This window comes from Girardinichthys multiradiatus, chromosome 22, assembly GCF_021462225.1.
Source record: "Girardinichthys multiradiatus isolate DD_20200921_A chromosome 22, DD_fGirMul_XY1, whole genome shotgun sequence".
Taxonomy (NCBI): Eukaryota; Metazoa; Chordata; class Actinopteri; order Cyprinodontiformes; family Goodeidae; genus Girardinichthys; species Girardinichthys multiradiatus.
Window position 1 is genome coordinate 18,589,142 of NC_061814.1, and position 19,434 is coordinate 18,608,575.

General features: G+C 39.1%; 1 protein-coding gene across 1 annotated transcript in view; it reads left to right on the forward strand.

Annotated features, from left to right (window-relative positions):
• chrm3a (cholinergic receptor, muscarinic 3a) overlaps positions 1-19,434 on the forward strand; it is a 129,648-nt gene that overhangs the window by 36,003 nt on the left and 74,211 nt on the right. The window contains exon 2 of the mRNA XM_047350794.1: positions 15,109-15,223. The gene's annotated coding sequence lies outside the window, so the exon portion shown is untranslated. The remainder of the gene's footprint in view (positions 1-15,108; positions 15,224-19,434) is intronic.

Below are 19,434 nucleotides of genomic sequence, written 5' to 3' on the forward strand. Positions count from 1 at the left end.
TGCCTCACATTCATATTCAGGGTCATGAGAGGGAGTTTTAGGGAGTGAAGTCATCAGGTAAAAAGTAGGTTTCAGCTGGAATAGATCTTGAGTCCGGTGCAGGGCTAACACAGAAATGCACAAGACGAATAACAACACCCGTACACTCTCTTTTACAACCAGTGTAAAATCATCAGTCTTATGTTCATGTCTCTGGTCTGTGTTTTGGCCGATGCAATGGATTCTTTTTGAATATGGAAGTTGACGTCTCCAAGTGCAAACTCTGGAAAATCAGTTTGATGCACACACCACATGTTTCTCATCAACTTGACCTTGAAAGTCAACCAAGGTGTTCTGTATATAAAGAGCAGAGATAGGTTCAGAGATACATTGCTGAATACAGACATTGTTTGTAATGTTGCTTCTACAGTACTGTTGAATTTAATTTGTACACTATTGTTGTATTTAAGGGTACATTCACACCTGTCATGTTTGGTCTGCTTTAAACTGACCAGAATTCGTTCCCTCCCTTGGTCCGGACCTTTTGTGCAATACACTCATATGAACCCTGATCCGGACCAAAGAACCAGACCGAGACCCACCTTTTGAGGTTCCATACGAACTCTGGTGTGGTTCGCTTCTGGTGGTAATACAAACCAGTCTCGATCTGACCCAACTGCAGGAAACAAAGGCCTTTCTGGACTTATCGAGCCGCCGTATTAAATGCTTAGCAACACTGCTGCCAGCATGCTGTGGGTCAGGGCACGCAGAGCACATTGTCTCCTTTGCCTTGTGGCACTCATTTGTCAACACCGTTCCAAAATTAGAAATAGAAGCTTGCGAAACCTGTGTTGAATGGAGCTGCTCTTGACATTCACAGTGATTTTGCAGTTGTAATAACTGCCCAAATATGCAGAACAGAAATGCTGCAAGCAGTACTTCTATAGTTTCACTCCATTTCCAGTCTTGTGCTCAGTCATTTCCATCCAATGGGAGCCACAATTGTCATACGTGTGGCTTTATTTACTGTCACGGTGTGACATTTTGGACTTTGTTTAATTGCCTAGATGTTTCTATTTGGGTTTTTGTAGTCATGTTTGTTTAGTTCCTTTGCTCCCTCTACTGCCTCCTAGTGTTTTTCCTCTTAGGTTTCTTTATGTTTTTCTTATGGCCTAGTATGGTTCATTATTAGTATTATTGTTATGGTAATTATTATAGTTCAGTGTCGTCCTTGTATTGTCTAGTTTAATCTCTCTTTTAGTATCTGTGTGTTTTATTATGTTTTGGTAAATTGTTCTTTTGCACTCTTGTTTACTAGTTTATTTTCTGCTTCCTTTCCAGTTAATTCAGTCAGTGTGGTTAGGTTTGTTTACTTTTGTATTGAGGTTTTCTTTATGGGATCTTTGTTTGTTCTCAGGTTGTTATTGTTGTTCCTATGTTCCCCCTAGTTTCTCTGTTTACTTTAGTTCATGATTATTGTAGTTGTCTTATTCCCCATTTGATTATTTATCTTTGTCTATAGGTTTGCTTGGTCTGTGTTTCTGTTTATTGTTTATTAGTTACTTTGCCCATGCTCAGCCTTTGTATTTGTTTCACCTGTTCCATTCTGCCTCCCTGCCTCCTTCTCACACCTGTTCCCTGTTTTTTTGATTACCTGTCCTTTGTTATGCCTCAGTATATTAGTTGGTTTTGTGTCATTGTTTGTGGCTGGTTCCTGTTTGTCACTACCCCGTTCCCTACCATGTCTATGCTTTGTCTATGCTTCATTTGGAAACTATGCTCCGTTTTTGCCTTGAGTAACCTGCAGAGTTCATGTAAGTTTGGACTGTACTCTTGCTTCGTACCTGCAGTGTGTTTTGCTACGTTTTTGCTCTCACCTTGCAACCTCTAAATAAAACAAGGATAAATTCAGATACGCCTCCCAAGCTCTTGTCTGCACTTTGGTCCGACCCTAAACCCCATCATGACATTTACACTATAGTTCACTTGCAAAGAGTACAATGTTAAAGCAAAGAGCACCAAGCAAAAAAAAAGTCTGCTTTTGTTCGGACCAAACAAGTGGGCCAAAGGACTTTCCTGGTTTGAATACACCTTAAGTTTCATGTTTCATGTTCTTTTTACACTGATGTAAAGTATGAAAGTAATCACTTATTGTATGTTCTGACATAAAATATCTATATGAGTTATACGTAAGGAAAATAAAGACTTCACATGGGGTGGAATAAGATTAGTCTTGGAATTATAACTTAATTTAAAAATGCTATATGGTTTCATGGTATTAGCAAACAAATTTAACAAAAATGTGTAATGTATAATTTTTGTCCTGTAAAACTGCAATTTATTGTGAGTGAAAGTGTAAACAGTCTTTTATAAGTCAGCAAACTGACAAGGAGCAGTAGCAGCGAGTGAGCGATTGGCAGACTGCATGTCTCTGTGCTCCATATAAGCAGAGAAAACTCGGGTAACCCTGGCACTTTCTCTGGAATCCCATACAAAAGACATTAATAGGTAGGAGCAGTACGACGGTAAATGTTAGTGGTTTTGAACTTATTAACTTTTTAAAACCTTGAAACCAACATTTGTGTAATGTACCTACTGTCAGTATGTATTCCAAGAGAACCTCAACAAGTTAAATTTAAGTGTATGTGTTTTTCTCTGCTCAAAATATAAGCCCTTTATTCAGAGGCAACCTGTAATAAAGAGGACTGTGAGAAAATGGTCACAGGAAGCTGAAGAAGCTCTGCAAGGTTGCTTTGAGGCTACAGATTGGGACGCACTGTGCCAGCCACAAGGAGAGGACATCAATGCCATGACTGAGTGTGTCACCGACTATATAAACGTCTGTGAGGATAACATCATCCCCACCAGAACCGTGAGATGCTTCCCCAATAACAAATCCTGAATCACTAGTGACCTGAAGGACCTGCTTAACAAGAAAAAAAGAGCCTTCAGAGAGGGAGACAGAGAATTATAGAGTATACAGAAGCAACTTAAAGTCAAGATAAGAGATCGCAAGGAGGTGTACAAGAAGAAGCTGGAGAGCAAGCTCCAGCAAAACAATATCAGAGATTTGTGGTCAGGGTTGAAGAAGATCACAGGTTTCAAGCAGAAGGATGATCAGACTGATGGAGGTCTGAACAGAACCAATGAACTGAACACATTCTTCAATAGGTTCAGTTCAGAAACAAGCTCAGCATCCTCCTCTCCTGACATTCCACCCTCCTTTGACCCACATCACCCACAGCTGTCCAGTAACACCTCAAATTTTTTATCTTCCACCTCAGCCCTAGACCCTTCTGCTTCTACATGTTTGCCTTCAACCAAATCAGAAGATGCGGATGCTTCCTTTGCCACCCCCTTCCACCTGTGTGTCTCAAGAAGTCAGGTGAAGAGACAACTGGAGAGACTGAATAGGAATAAGGCTGCAGGTCCAGATCATGTCAGCCCTAGAGTCCTGAAGGGCTGTTCAGAGCAGCTCTGTGGGATTCTGCAGCACCTCTTCAACCTTAGCCTGGCCCAGAAGAAGGATCCGGTGTTGTGGAAGACCTCCTGTCTTGTTCCGGTACCAAAGAAAACTCACCCATCAGTCCTCAATGACTATAGACCTGTTGCCCTGACGTCCCACATCATGAAGGTCCTAGAGAGACTCCTGTTGGCCCACCTGAGTAAGCAAACAATAAACTATCAGGACCCCCTTCAGTTTGCTTATCACTGTGGAGTTGGAGTTGAAGATGCCATCATACACCTGCTTCAACAAACCCACTGTCATCTGGACGAAGCCAGCAGCACTGTGAGGATAATGTTCTTTGATTTCTCCAGTGCATTTAATACAATTCAACCTGATTTGCTTTGTCAGAAACTCCAGAAGACTCAGGTGGAGGCCTCAACAATCTCCTGGATTAAAGACTACCTGACAAACAGACCACAGTTTGTGAGACTGAAGGGTTGTGAGTCTAACCAGGTAGTCAGCAGCACAGGAGCACCACAGGGGACTGTACTCTCACCATTTGTCTTCACTCTGTACACCTCAGACTTCCAGTACAAGACAGACTCCTGTCATCTGCAGAAATACCCGGATGATTCTGCAGTCGTGGGGTGGAACAGAGATGGACAAGAAGCTGAGTACAGGACGGTGGTGGACCGCTTTGTGGCATGATGTGGAAACAATCATCTTATCTTGAACGTGAATAAAACAAAGGAGATGATTGTAGATTTTAAGAGAAACAGGAATAAGTCAAACACTATTTCCTCATGGGAGAAGAAGTGGAGATGGTGGAGGAGTATAAATACCTCGGTGTTCACCTGGACAACAGACTAGAGTGGAGATGAAACTGTGAAGCCATCTACAAGAAGGGACAGAGCAGACTGTACTTCTTGAGGAAGCTTAGGTCCTTTGGTGTTTGCAGCAAGATGCTGCATATCTTCTATAAGTCTGTTGTGGAAAGTGTGATCTCTTCTGCCATCATCTGCTGGGGAAGCAGCATCAGAGCCAGAGACTTAAAAAAGCTCCACAAGCGTATAAAGAAGGCTGGCTCTGTTCTGGGGACTCCTCTGGAACCTCTGGAGATCATTGTGGAAAGAAGTATTCTTCATAAAATGAAGAGCATTATGGAGAACCCTGAGCATCCTCCTCATGAGGCTGTCCTACAACAACAGACTGTCTTCAGTCAGAGGCTTCTTCAGATGTGCTGTAAGACAGAGCGCTACAGGAGACCCTTCCTGCCCACAGCCATCAACATCTAACCGCTCTTTGAAGAAACCTTCATAATGAGCTACATCAACATTTAATTTCCCTTTGGGATTAATAAAGTATTTTTGAATTGAATTGAATGAACAATTAACTTAAAAACATACAATAGCTACCTTGTCGACTGTTTCACAACTGCAAAACATTTTTCACCCTAAAACAAAATGACTTCTAATTATTGTGACCTAAGAGCATTTAGGTATACTGGCACTTTATCCAGTTTTAAATTGCCTGCAAAAAGCAGAGATATTATCTCCATCTTTTTCTCTTGATGCCTTTCAATTATTGCAAGGCTGACAGTGGTTTACTTTTGGCAAAGTTTTAAGGCCTTGCTGTTCTGCTGTCTTGTCCTTTTTTCCTGGAAAGATTACAGAAAAATACCCGGCAACTGACAGCGTGGCAGATTATTTTCCCCCTTTGTGAGTTTTGTGACAGGCAGAATATTTGTTTTCTGGATAAACGTGGAAGCAGCAGTCCAAAACATTGTTCAAAGACCTTGTTTTAAGCATTATGATTTTAAAAGATGAGTTATTTTATCCTCCTTTAAGCTTTGAAAAATTAAGCCCCATAGTTCATCCAATCTGTCCTTGATTTCATGCTGTCTGCTCTCTGTCTCTGTCTCGTTTTCATCTTTACCCTTGCTTCCCCTAAGCCTCAGGAGCTTTATGATGGCGTCTTTGCTTGCATCTGTTTCCCAATCAATTGGGAGTCATTTCCTGCCAATTGGTGCACCTCCATGAGTTAGGGCTCAATTAATAGGAACCATTGCATGTTGAGATCATTGGCTGTAGCTATGGTGATCAGTTCAGGAACCTGCTCAGTTTCTGTAGTTTTTTTTTTTTTTTCATCATCCAGTCATGCTTTTTTATCACATAAAATCTTGATAAACAAATATAGATAGTGTACTAAATCAAATGTACAGTGGCTCTCGAAACTCTATGCAGCTCTGTTAAAAAGTCAGGTTTTTGATATGAAGGTGTCAAACATTGCTTCATATTCGTATATTGTGACAATTTCCGTGTGCAATTCAACTGAAAAACAAAACAATCTGTTTCCAGAAAACATATGACAACAATTCAATAAGTGTACACAAACTTAAACTAATACTGTGTTGAAAGATTTTTTTATTTGATTTTGGCATTTAGTCCTCCTTGATATTGCCACAGCGTAAGTTGCAAATATTTGCCTCCTCTTCTCTACAAAGGTTCTCCAGATTTTGAGGATGTTTTATGTCCACACCCCTCTTCAGGTGATCCCACCACTTGAAAAGCTGGTGACGCCATTGTTTTGTTGATTTGGATGTGTACTTGGATACTTATCCTGAGCATTTTTGGCAGACACCTAAAGATTTTGGGTCAGAGCTAAGTGGCATTTGAAAAAGTAGAAAAGTAGCCCCTAGAGGGAAGCTGCCACCATATTTTACTGTGGCTATGGTGTTCTTTTGGTGATGTGCCAGGTAGTTTCTGTGCCATAATTTAGGAATTTTGAGCAAAAAGTCCACAATTAATTTTTTTCAGTTCAAGGGTCTTCATTTATTTATCCAGGTTATTGTAATTTTTTTTATATTTGTTTTTCTCTCATAAATCTGTTTGTTTTACACTTGAATTGTACATTATGTTCATAAGATTATGTGTAAAAGGTTGTGAAATTATTTATCAAGTCTCGTTTTTACATTTTAACAGGGACGTGTGCACCTTTTACAGTCAATGTAAAACAGGCAAACCTCCCAGTATTCTAAATATGGTTTCTTTATTATTTTATTGCCACTCTCTTAAACACTAAGATTTTATCATCAGCTCACATTTGTTCAAAACTACCACAAGCATGTTGCCTCCCTGTTCTCTTTAAGGAGCAATCTCATACCCGTGTAGTATTTTTCATCCATATATCTCCTGCTGTTAGAGCTTCTGTCCTTATTCGAGCCCTATCTACAATTCATGCAGTGCAACACGGCAGAGGGTTTATAGAACAATCTTCTGCGTCCTCACTGGAGTGACAGCTAGACATAGTTTTTGCTTTCATGCATTTTAACGTGAGCTTTAGCTCACAGTGTGGAGTGTTGAACAGGAGGAGACGGAGCAACTCTGCTGGTAAGCCAGCTGCACACATTATTAACCTCTCCCATTTTATATCAGCTGGAGGAGACGCTGTGGAAAATCTGCTGGACTCTCGACAAGCCACATAGCCTAGTTAAGGTCCTATCATTTGAGTTAAGCTGTGTTGGCCCCTGACTGCATGCAGTTGAAATGTCTGGTTGATATACATAAACCAATTAGCAGAATATCTCTTTTTCATCTTTGTGGCTATAAATCTTTCTTCTGCTTCCTTTGCATTAGCATGTAAAAACTTTTTTGTTAGTGCACAATGACCTAGATCTAAACCAAAATCCTGGAAAACATTTAGGAAAGAATTTATATTGATTTAGTGTAATTGCAGTATATTATTCACCACATAGAGCTGCATGCTGCTCATGGAGAAGCCAGCCTTATCAGTGGGAGCAGATGGAGAGCTTCCAAGTGAGAGGCTCAGTCTGGCTCCATGTATGTCATAAGGAAGAAGATGACCTTGGCTGGGTATCAGCTACAGTTCAGCTGTAAGAAACATTCTGGTTCGGTCCTTTTCCTCCTGTCTTTCCGTTCGTGTCAGTGTTTTTGCCTACTCTGACAAACATACACATTCTAACTTCTTGCTCCTACATGTTCCTACATGAACAGTTTGTGGAAAGAGTCAAAATACACTCCTCTACTTTGTCAAACTGAGGCGCAAAGACTCTTCCAAAGCCTCTACAAGCAGGTGATTGGACACAGAGTCATTTGTAGTTTTTACTACAATGGGTTTAGGCTGTTCCTTCAAGAATAGGATTGTTTTTGTTGATTATTAAAATTACTTAAAGTCCAAAATTTCAGTCCTTTTAATAACAATGCCTCAACAGAACTTGCACGGAGTGATTCAATGTTGTTCCACAAAAAACACATTAATCAAAGGCAGGTTTTAGAGGATCTGTTCTTCTTAGAAAGTCAAATAAACACTGAGTGAAACAGGATATCAATGGGTTTTCCAGTTAATATGTTCTACGAGCTTTCCTGGTAGATTTATATTGTACTTAAGCTGGATGAGATAAGGGGCCCTATTTAGGAAGTAGAAAAATATGAAGGTGTCATGACCTTTGCACTTGTTTTGTTTAATATGCACAGTACAGGCTGACATGTTTTAGTTGCTGCTGCTGTAGTTTCTATCAGGTTTTTTTTTTTTCTTACTGCAATAATGTGCAGTAATGGTTGGTTTCCTCTGCTGACTTTTTAAAAAAAGAACAGGAGCATTTGTACATTTTCAGACATGAGCCTTAATACTTTATAATAGAGCATTAGGGGCTACAAGGGTCCATGTGGTATAACATGGACCCTTGTAGTCCCTCAATTATAGCAGAGCTTAATATTTTTTAGGGTAACACTTTGTCTCTAAATTGTATTTATGTAGAAAAAAATCAAAAAGAATTTATTCTGGCTAATAATATTGACACTGGGCCAGAAATCCATCATATTTACATCTGATACATGTCCTTAACTTTACACATGTTTTTTAAAGATTTGCTTCAATCCAGTTATTTTGGTTTACAATCCAATCCCTTAATTCTGATGTTAAGGCTCCTCCAATATTTTCCAATACAGAAGGCTTTTACTTACCGTATTTTCCGCACTATAAGGCGCACCGGATTATAAGGCGCACCTTCAATGAATGGCCTATTTTAGAACTTTTTTCATATATAGGGCGCACCGGATTATAAGGCGCATAGAATAGAAGCTACTGCAGTCAAACGTTTGACTGGGGTTGCGTTATGCATCCACTAGATGGAGCTGTGCTAAAGAGAATGTCAACAAAACAGTCAGATAAGTCAGTCAGTCAAACTTTATTAATACACTACAAACCAGCGTTCTGATAACTCCATTCACTCTCATGGTAAGGTCTCCTCTACATAGAATTCTATTGAATAGAGCCAACCGCATGTTAGGAATGCATTGGAGTCTATGAAGTTGAAGTTGAAATCAAACGTTAGTTAAAACGTGAAAGGGAACTTTTCCCTGATTCAGTAAACACGTAAAATAAACAGTTTGATGCACTAAATCAAACGTTAGTACTGTTAACCTTTCCTGTTTCTGTCCCCTGACCGTAGTCTGATGACACAGGGGAGACGCTTTCTCCAGGGCCGAAGTTACTAGTTTCCTCGGGGTTAACTCCCTCACTCATACGTTGCTGAGTTGAGCATGAAGAAACAGCATCAAAACACTGTGTTGTTGACGAGATTCGTTTTTTTTTTTAATGACTTTGCAGCACGTAAAAACACAGGGCTTACAGACTCATACACCGCTGCTCCGGTCGCCGTCTCTACCCACCCCACACACACACCAATACCGACGTCACTCCTTCACTCTTGATTCTCAGCTACAGCAGCACACAGCGCCACCTCTGTCCGGAGGAGTAATGTCAACATCTTCCATACACACACACGAAACATACACCCCACACACTGAGCTTCTAATCACATATAGTTCAGGCAATTCCTGCAACAGTACATTCAAACGTTATACACACACAAGTGGTGTTGGACTAGGAGTAAGGACAGTACAGGTGTTTACCGCTATTAGTTCGGCGACGCCCCTGACTACGGTAGCCGTAATGCTGCAAGCGGTGCGGCTTTGTAGTTTACCAGTCGTACTGAAACATTTTGACAGAGCGCCGTGTACAACCAGTATGGATCAACCAATTAACCAATTGATCCATATACAAGGCGCACCGGATTACAAGGCGCACTGTCATTTTTTGAAAAAAGTAAAGGTTTTTAAGTGCGCCTTATAGTGCGGAAAATACGGTACATTATTATCAGTTTCTTTCTGTTGTATAAGTTTAGATGAATAAACCACACAGTCATACTGCCACATGTTGTGGTCATATCTTTAGCTGTTTATATTTACAAGATTGTTAATGACATAAGCAGGTCACCTTACAGCCCTGACTGGGACACAATCATCTTAGATTGGCCTTCATCCATTCTGTGACTAGTAGAAAATAAAAAGATATTTAAAGTTTAAACACATGGTTGATAGTGCCTTCTGTCTCTTTCCTTCTTCCATCTTATCTGTTGCTCTCCTCTTCTCTTCTTCCTCATTCTGTCTGCTCTATGCTTATGATTTTTTAGTTTTGTTTTTTCTTATAACAGTTGATATTCCCACCATAGAAGGCTAACAATGACAGAAATTATGAAGTTATAAAATACTTTGCTATATGGGATAATTTGAATACAGTTAGAAATATCCATACAGTATCCATTCATGCTGGGTGGTCCAAATAACACACAATATCACAAACTAATTATGACTTGCGATAGGTGGAACATTGTTCATGTCTTTCTGCTTTGCGTTTATAGTAAACGTAGACTCCAGATTTCATCTCAAAAACAAGGTTTTATTGACAATGTTTTTTCCATATTTTTTTGTCCCGACTAAAAATTTTAGTTGATATTTTGGCACAGCGCTCAGCTGACCTATATCCAGGGGGAATATTGTAGCTTCACACTGAAGGCATCAAAACTATGAATTAACACATGTGGAATTATATGCTGAACAAAACAGTGTGAAACAACTGAAAATATGTCTTAGAGCAGAGCAGACTGTACTTCTTGAGGAAGCTTAGGTCCTTTGGTGTTTGCAGCAAGATGCTGCATATCTTCTATAAGTCTGTTGTGGAGAGTGTGATCTCTTCTGCCATCATCTGCTGGGGAAGCAGCATCAGAGCCAGAGACTTAAAAAAGCTCAACAAGCTGATAAAGAAGGCTGGCTCTGTTCTAGGGACTCCTCTGGAACCTCTGGAGATCATTGTGGGAAGAAGGATTCTTCATAAAATGAAGAACATTATGGAGAACCCTGAGCATCCTCTTCATGAGACTGTCCTACAACAAGAGTGTCTTCAGTCAGAGGCTTCTTCAGATCTGCTATAAGACGGAGCGCTACAGGAGATCCTTCCTGCCCACAACCATCAGTATCTACAACGGCTCTTTGAAGAAACCTTCATAATGAGCTACAACAACATTTAATTTCCCTTTAGGATTAATAAAGTATTTTTGAATTTGAATTTGAATTATATTCTAGGTACTTCAAAGTAGCCACCTTTTGCTTTGATTACTGCTCCGCACACTCTTGGCATTCTATTGATGAGCTTCAAGAGGTAGTCACCTGAAATGGTTTTCCAACAGTCTTGAAGGAGTTCCCAGAGATGCTTAGCACTTGTTGGCCCTTTTGCCTTCACTCTGCGGTCCAGCTCACCCCAAACCATCTCAATTGGGTTTAGGTCCGGTGACTGTGGAGGCCAGGTCCCATCACTCTCTTTCTTGGTCAAATAGCCCTTACACAGCCTGGAGGTGTGTTTGGGGTCATTGTCCTGTTGAAAAATAAATGATGGTTCAACTAAACGCAAACCGGATGGAATAGCATGCCGTTGCAAGATGCTGTGGTAGCCATGCTGGTTCAGTATGCCTTCAATTTTGAATAAATCCCCAACAGTGTCACCAGCAAAGCACTCCCACACCATCACACCTCCTCCTCCATGCTTCACGGTGGGAACCAGGCATGTAGAGTCCATTTGTTCACCTCTTCTGCACCGCACAAAGACACAGTGGTTGGAACCAAAGATCTCAAACTTGGACTCATCAGACCAAAGCACAGATTTCCACTGGTCTAATGTCCATTGCTTGTGTTCTTTAGCCCAAACAAGTCTCTTCTGCTTGTTGCCTGTCCTCAGCAGTGGTTTCCTAGCAGCTATTTTACCATGAAGGCCTGATTCACACAGTCTCCTCTTAACAGTTGTTCTAGAGATGTGTTTGCTGCTAGAACTCTGTGTGGCATTGACCTGTTCTCTAATCTGAGCTGCTGTTAACCTGCGATTTCTGAGGTTGGTGACTCAGATGAACTTATCGTCCGCAGCAGAGGTGACTCTTGGTCTTCCTTTCCTGGGGCGGTCCTCATGTGAGCCAGTTTCTTTGTAGCGCTTGATGGTTTTTACGACTGCACTTGGGGACACTTTCAAAGTTTTCCCAATTGTTCGGACTGACTGACCTTCATTTCTTAAAGTAATGATGGCCACTCGTTTTTCTTTACTTAGCTGCTTTTTTTTTGCCATAATACAAATTCCAACAGTCTATTCAGTAGGACTATCAGCTGTGTACTGTATCCACCTCCTGCACAACACAACTGATGGTCCCAACCTCATTTATAAGGCTTGAAATCCCACTTATTAAACCTGACAGGGCTCAGGCGACTACCTCTTGAAGCTCATCAACAGAATGCCAAGAGTGTGCGGAGCAGTAATCAAAGCAAAAGGTGGCTACTTTGAAGAACCTAGAATATAAGACATATTTTCAGTTGTTTCACACTTTTTTGTTCAGTATATAATTCCACATGTGTTAATTCATAGTTTTGATGCCTTCATTGTGAAGCTACAATATTCATAGTCATAAAAATAAAGACAACTCTTTGAATGAGAAGGTGTGTCCAATCTTTGGTCTGTACTGTATAATGTGTGTGTTTGTGTGTTGTTACTCTCATCTGTGGCCCCCTTGAGATCTCTCTCTCTCAGCAAAGTCCAAACTCAAACAAATTAAAACGTATCAATATTTTAGTTTAATGTAGGGTGTCTGTATAAGGCAGAAATTAGAATCACTTGACAATGTAGAATATATATATATATATGTATATTTCAATTGTTAAAGAACTGCCATGTATGAAACAACAATAAACCATTTTCTGATGCATAACTTTTCATCTTAAGTTTTTGTCTTTTCTTTTGAACAAATAAGTAATTGTTCTCTGCATTGTGGCCAAGTTGTGATTTCATTTAAATAAAAAATTTGAAATTTCGGGTTTTTTTGCAGTTTTTATGTAAGTCTGTAGATGGTAAGTGATTTATTGTTCGTCCTGTCCTAATACAAGTACTGGTTTTTTTATGTCTGTGCACCACCTGTGTAAAATCTCCCAGTCCATTAAATCGAACGCACCGATCTCCTTGGCAACCACTCTGTTTTGGAAATAAGCGCGCATGCGCTCTTGTGTAGTGAATGTGAAATCTCTGGTCATAAGCTGTGTTTTCGAGCTGTACTGTGTTGTTATAATTCAGCAAAATAACATGAACCACAACTAGTTACTCTCCCTTTGCTTTTAACTGGGGCATTTAGCAGCGAGCAGACAGACATTAAATGTAGCGGTGCTCGTTTTAAAGGCTGGCCGTTCATAAAAGCATCGAGCTCCGAGGGGAGAGAAGCAAAGCAAGAGCATTGAGGCTCCAGCAGAAACTGGCTGGCTCTGCGTACCGGTGCAGAATCTTTTAGTGGTACGCAGTACCGGACCGTATCGGCTCACTTTCACCCCTGCCTACATCCTATCTTCACAATATAACCTTTTTGGTGCTAAACGAAATTATTTGCAGAGTTCCTCAAGGTTCCATCCTTGGTCCTCTTCTCTTCAATATTTACATCCTTCCACTTGGTCAGGTTTTTCTAACGATAAAAGTACCACAATGATGCAGATGAAAGGCAATTGTATTAGTCTTTTACCAGGTGACTATAGTCCAATACACTTATTGTTTTTAACAGATTAACTGTTGCATGTGTTAAAATGTTCTTCGAGTAAATTAGGATAAACCTGAAGTGTTAGGTTTTTGGACCAAAAGAGCATTGATTGCAAGTCAGTGCCCACCTTCAATCCATTGGTTTAAATTAGCCCTGACCAGAAAGCCAGAAATCCTGGGTGATCACGGACCCTGATCTGAATCTTGACAACCACATCTATGGAACTTTTTGACCCCTGAACTCAAATTGAATTCACAGTGGTGACATTTTAGGTATGATCTTAAATGAGCCTCAAAAAGACGTCAGTCATGTGATCACCATTAACTCATTGTGTAATGTTTTATGCTTTTTATTGAATATCTTAACTGTGTGTTTAATTGTTTTTTTGTTGTAAAGGCTCTTCCAGGGATGAGCATTGCAAATTAGCTATGGCTACATATGCTATATTACATGTTAAATGTATGTGTCCCTATCAAATAATAAACATAAACATAAAACACAGGAGTCCTTCATATATGGGCCTACTGTAAGACAAGTTACTGCTGTCTCTATCTGGGTAGTTACCGTTTCATAACATTATGAGAATGTCCTCATCATTATTTGGGTACGTCATGTCATTTGAGGATCAGATCAAGTCTTGCTGCAGATTTAAAGTGGAAACTTCAAAACAGTAATTGTCTTGCTCAGTCCGCCTCATGGCTCACTCGAGAACGCCCCTGCCGACCCAGCTTAACTCTAAAGCAGATAGGCCAAGTGAGGTTGTTAGCATTAAGATGAAGCACTCCATCCTGTTAGGATGCCCCAAAAATAGGATACAGCTAAGGATCTATTAAAATTCTACACAGTTTTATTTTTGTCTCTGTGGAGCTAGTGTAAATGTCAGCAATGAAAATAAAAGATGGAAAGAGAATTGTATTTGCTAATAAATGTCATGTGGATGTCCTTTACAAAAAATATTTTACCCAGTGACCTTTAGGATATAATTTCTATTTGCAACACAAAAACTACGATGTTCATTTGCTTAATGTTACTAAAGGTGTGTGAATTATTAAATATTATTATCAAACCCCAACCTTCAACATCTTACACTTTATGGCCTTTTTTTCATTTAAACCAGCTTCCAGTTTTTATTAAGTGTACTTTCAGTCTGGGAACATCTCCATTACTTCTGATTATTTTTAATGGCAAGCTCATTCTTTTGTAGTGCATTCATTTTTGTCTCTTAAGACTTGAAGACTGTTTTAATGAGCTCTCAAAAGGTCGCCTTCCTTAGCCCCTGGCTACATCCAGCTATGTGCAGCAGGCAACTCTACTAGACCCAGACTATATAAGGCATGAACACTTTCCTAGACATGAAGACATGCCATTCTTCCCTTTGACAGATGGTAGTCACATACCTCGAGCAGATCTTTGATCAAAATGCATTGGACAAACAAAGAATAAAGATTTCATCATTTCTGCACTGTAAACGTATATTGCAGAGAGCAAGAAAAGCTAATTATGGAAACAAAAAAATTACATTTAATATTGCAAATAGAAGTCTTATTTGCTTTTTTTGAAAAATGTATAATGCCTGGTGAGATAGAGCAGCCATTTTGGCTCAAGGCAAACGTTTTAAGTGGCACAGTTTTTCCCTCCTGTTGATGTTTGACTTTATTTTCAAATGCAGCAATGCTATAAGTATCCCACATCCTAAATTGGACACATTCTTTTTAACACACTCGCTGTTTTCGTCTCCTTTCTTGCTTGCTACCTGTCTGCATCCAAGATGCTATGATCCGGCCTAAGGAGGATAATCGTGCACCCCGAGTTGACAGCATAGACACCAAAAGGCACTCTGCTGAAAGGTGACCTCCAGACTCTTCACCTCCCGGCAGCGTTTGGTGAGTTACCAGCGAGAGAACCCCTTACATTCACGAATGATTCTGTCTCTTCTTCTGTCAACTGTCTGCATCTTCAGGGCATTTGTGTAATGTTTATGTTTCCCGTGTTTTAAATTAAACTGTCAAAAACAGAGGCCATTGTATAATGTTGACATTTGTTGCTGCTTAGTGTATTGTATACATTCTCTACACATGAATGCAATGTTAATGAGAATTGTGATGATCTGAGAATGCATCTCTCCCTAACAATGAATTAAACACTAGACAAAATAGATGTATGCAAAAGATTTTCAGGTGCAAATTTGAAAGGTATAAAAACATGCATATTATCAACCATATCCCATATTTCAATTGATATATCAATCGAAATGTTTACAGAAGTGAAAGATGAACACGTCAATTATCTTCAAAAGAAGACTTAGATGAACAGTTCTCATGATAATCAGTCCGGATCTATCAGGATTCTATCACAATCTGTCATTTGGTCTCACAGAGCCTTTTCCAGGGGGAAAGCTGCTGATGGATGCACAGAAGTAGCTACATGATGTAAATATTTTCAAATATCAATTACTTGGTTTAAGATGGGTTAATCTGTTTACTACAGATGGTCACATTTAGTTTTTTTGGGTTTCTGATCCGATGTCAAAATCTAAAGAGAAGTCGCACCACAGAGCTCAGTTTACTGTTTTAGTGAAACAAAATGATGGTGAAAAAAGTGAAAAGTGTCAAACACTGTTAACACAGTTAGTTTTTCTAACTGTTACACCAGTCTATCCATATATTTTCTAGATTGTAAACCAATCGTACCTTGTGACAAACTTCTTTTAGGTTGCTTAATTTTTTATAATCCTACATGTCCCTTAACAGATAGAGCTTTAATGCAGTTTTCTGTAATCCAGTTAGGATTCCTGTTGCTGCTGAATCTACAGGAGTTGGACAATGAAACTGAAACACTTGTCATCTTAGTGTGGGAGGATTCTACTGGCTGTGGAGACATCCACACTCATCGTTCTGTTTAAAATCTGAAAGCAAAAAGACATTGTTTTATTTATAACCTTTATTTAACCAGCTTAGTTCCACTGAGATCAAAAATCGTTTTTAAAAGGGAGACCTGTACAAACATTAAAATTATAGACATGATATCACCACAAATAATAGTTGTTTAAACTATTAAAAACATGATGTGGATTGTGGTGGTTTTATCATAGTATTCACCTCATTCAAAGCAACGAAAGCCTAAAGCCAAAGTTAAATTCAAAATTGATTTCATAGGGGCTAAAAAACCTAGATGTGTTTTTGTCAAGCTCAGTTCTTACATCAGGGATGTTAAATTGTGGATCGCGAAAGGATAATACATTACAACTTCCATCTTTATTTGTTAAAAGACAGCTCAAACAGGAAGGGATGACACCCAAAATGGTTTTGTATATCAACACAAACCAATGACTTAGTGGTCAGGCACATAAAAACGTACAATTAACATTACAAGACAGTACTCCATGGTAAGTAAGGAGGCCACAGTTGGTAAAAAGGTTCAGTGTCTCATGTGAAGACAAAGATCAGAAGCATTCATACAGTTAATGAAAAGGCTGTTTCCACTAATTGCTGCTCCACACTGAGAGATAAGCAAGACTTGTTAAAATTCTAGTAAATGTTTCAAGTTCTGGCTGCATGGTGGCACAGTTGGTAGCATTGTTGCCTTGCCGGCCGGTGGTCTTTCTGCATGGAGTTTGCATGTTCTCCCCTTGCATGCATGGATTCTCTCCGAGTACTCCGGCTTTCTCCCATAGTCCAAAAACATGACTGTTAGGTTAATTGGTTTCTCTTAATTGCCCTTAGGCATGAGTGAGTGTGTACATGGTTGTTTGTACTGTGTGTGTCTGTGTTGCCCAGCGGTGGACTGGAGACCTGTCCAGGGTGTACCCCGCCTCCCGCCCATAGACTGCTGGAGATGGGCACCAGCTTCCCCTCCACCCACTATGGAAGAAGCAGTAGAAAATGACTGTTTCAGGTTCTTTTACAAGATGCTGGATGTGCTCCTTGAAAGACAAGTGGTGATCACTTAAAAATACAAGATATTTAAAATTAGATACCAAATTAGTTTTTTCTCAACCCATGTCTTTGTCATGATTCGGTTTTGTTGAGGATCCAAATGCAGAGATGATGTGATAGGAGCATGGTGAGTAAAGACAATTTTATTGAACAGAACAGACCAGAAACAGCAGGATGGGCACAACAGAGATCTGACACGGAGAAACTAAACCAAGGAGTATTTATGCTGAGGAGTTTGATTACTAAATGCTACACAGGTGAGTGAATCAACAGATGAGAAGCAACTGTTACAAACCAGAAAACAGAGGCACACTAGTACCAAAAAAAAAAAAATCTAGGAATACATTGAAACATAAAAATTTATAAAAGAAGCAAAATCTTTAAACAGGCTCAGAGTCAACAGATCCTTACAGTATTGTTAGGATTCTTTTCATCAGTGCTGATCTGTTAGTTTCTGAGGTCATAAAGAACGTACGTCTTGTTTTGTCTTGATTTAGAGCAAGTTTCAGATAACAAAGTTGTTATTGTAGTCCACGAAATACAAGTTCTAAATGCTTAAATGCCTCAGCAAAAGGGGGAGCTGTCCAATATATAGCAGTATCATCTGCATAGAAATAAAAAGTTGAATTGTGTAAATAGTGAATAATAATGGGAAATGCACAGAACCTTGAGGGACATCCTTTTTCACCTGCAATGTTTCAGAGAAGGCTTTTCTATCTGAACAGCTCGACTTGTAAGACAATTTGCAAATCACCCAGCTGAAAAAACTTGTGACAATGTACTAAAGAGGATCCATAAACCCTTTGCAGACATTGTAGAGACACTTACTGTACTTGTTGTTCTTTTGTAAACTATAGTGAGTTGCTGCATGGAGTTCTTCCCTAATATTTTATGACTTTTACAAACTCATACAATTTGAACTGCTCAAAAATTGAGCAAAAACACATTATTATGTTTTTTTGGAAATGTATGGCTTTTTGTGAGCTGCATAATATATCCAATCACAATTGTGATTGCAATATCAATGGTCAGAAAATATGGGTTTGGCATGATCGATAATGCCATCACAATATGCAGAAATAGCATTGCAATTTCATTCTCCATTTAAGGATAATGGCTCTTATTGTGGTTCACTGGAATTCCAACTACTTAGAAATTGCTTTATAACACTATCCACACTGATAGATATCAATGACTCATCTCTTATTCAATTTCTTTATATTTGGACATGATGAGTTGCTTTTGTAGATCTTTCAACCTAAATAGAGGTTCAGTTTAAATAATAACTTGATTTCACAGGTCTGCCATTAGTCAGGCTGGCTGTTGAATGAAATCTTAAGTTGAAAATAACCTTTTCAGTTTACTTACTTAATTACTTAATTATTTCTGAAACCTGCAAGTGTGCCAAAAAAAAAACAAAGACAAATGAAATCTGTAAAGGGGTGAACATTTTTTTACACCACTGTATATGGAACATCGTGTTATTTACAATTGATAAAATAGCCATGTATTTATTAATGTGTGTATGCAACAGCTTTTGGGTTGTAACCCTAAACTTCCCTGCCAAAATATAACATGAGCATGGAGCCTTGATTGGTGAATAGATTCCAAGATTGATGACGGAATCCAGTACTTTTTTGCTTAATCAGTGCCGCCTATATCATTTCTGTTTTTAAAACAGAATTGTAACACACCTTTATGTTCTCTATTAAACATATTTTTGTCATGACAAAATTAGTCCAGACATGAAAATTGGCTCTATTGAACCAGATAATAAAGGTTTGTGGAATCTGCATAAAAAGCTATGCTCAGTGATTAAAATAAGTAAACATATATAATACAGTACCATGAATTCCTTTAAGTACTACTCAAAATGCCTGCTTTTTTGTCTTAAATGTCATTAACTGGGCTATCACTTTGATATTGTGATCTTTTAGATGTCTCTTCACAGCTAGAAGGTTACCAGTTTTAGTTGGGATGTTCTCCATGTGTTTAAAATCTTTTTTATGTTGCCCCAGTGTCCTTCCAAAGTCCAAAACCATGCATTTCATATTGTAAATTGACCTAAAGAAAGAGTTTATGCATGCTTTATTGTCCTGTGTTTTTCTGAAATGTGTCTTGGAGGTACCATTTTTCTTCTTTGATAATACCACTTCAGT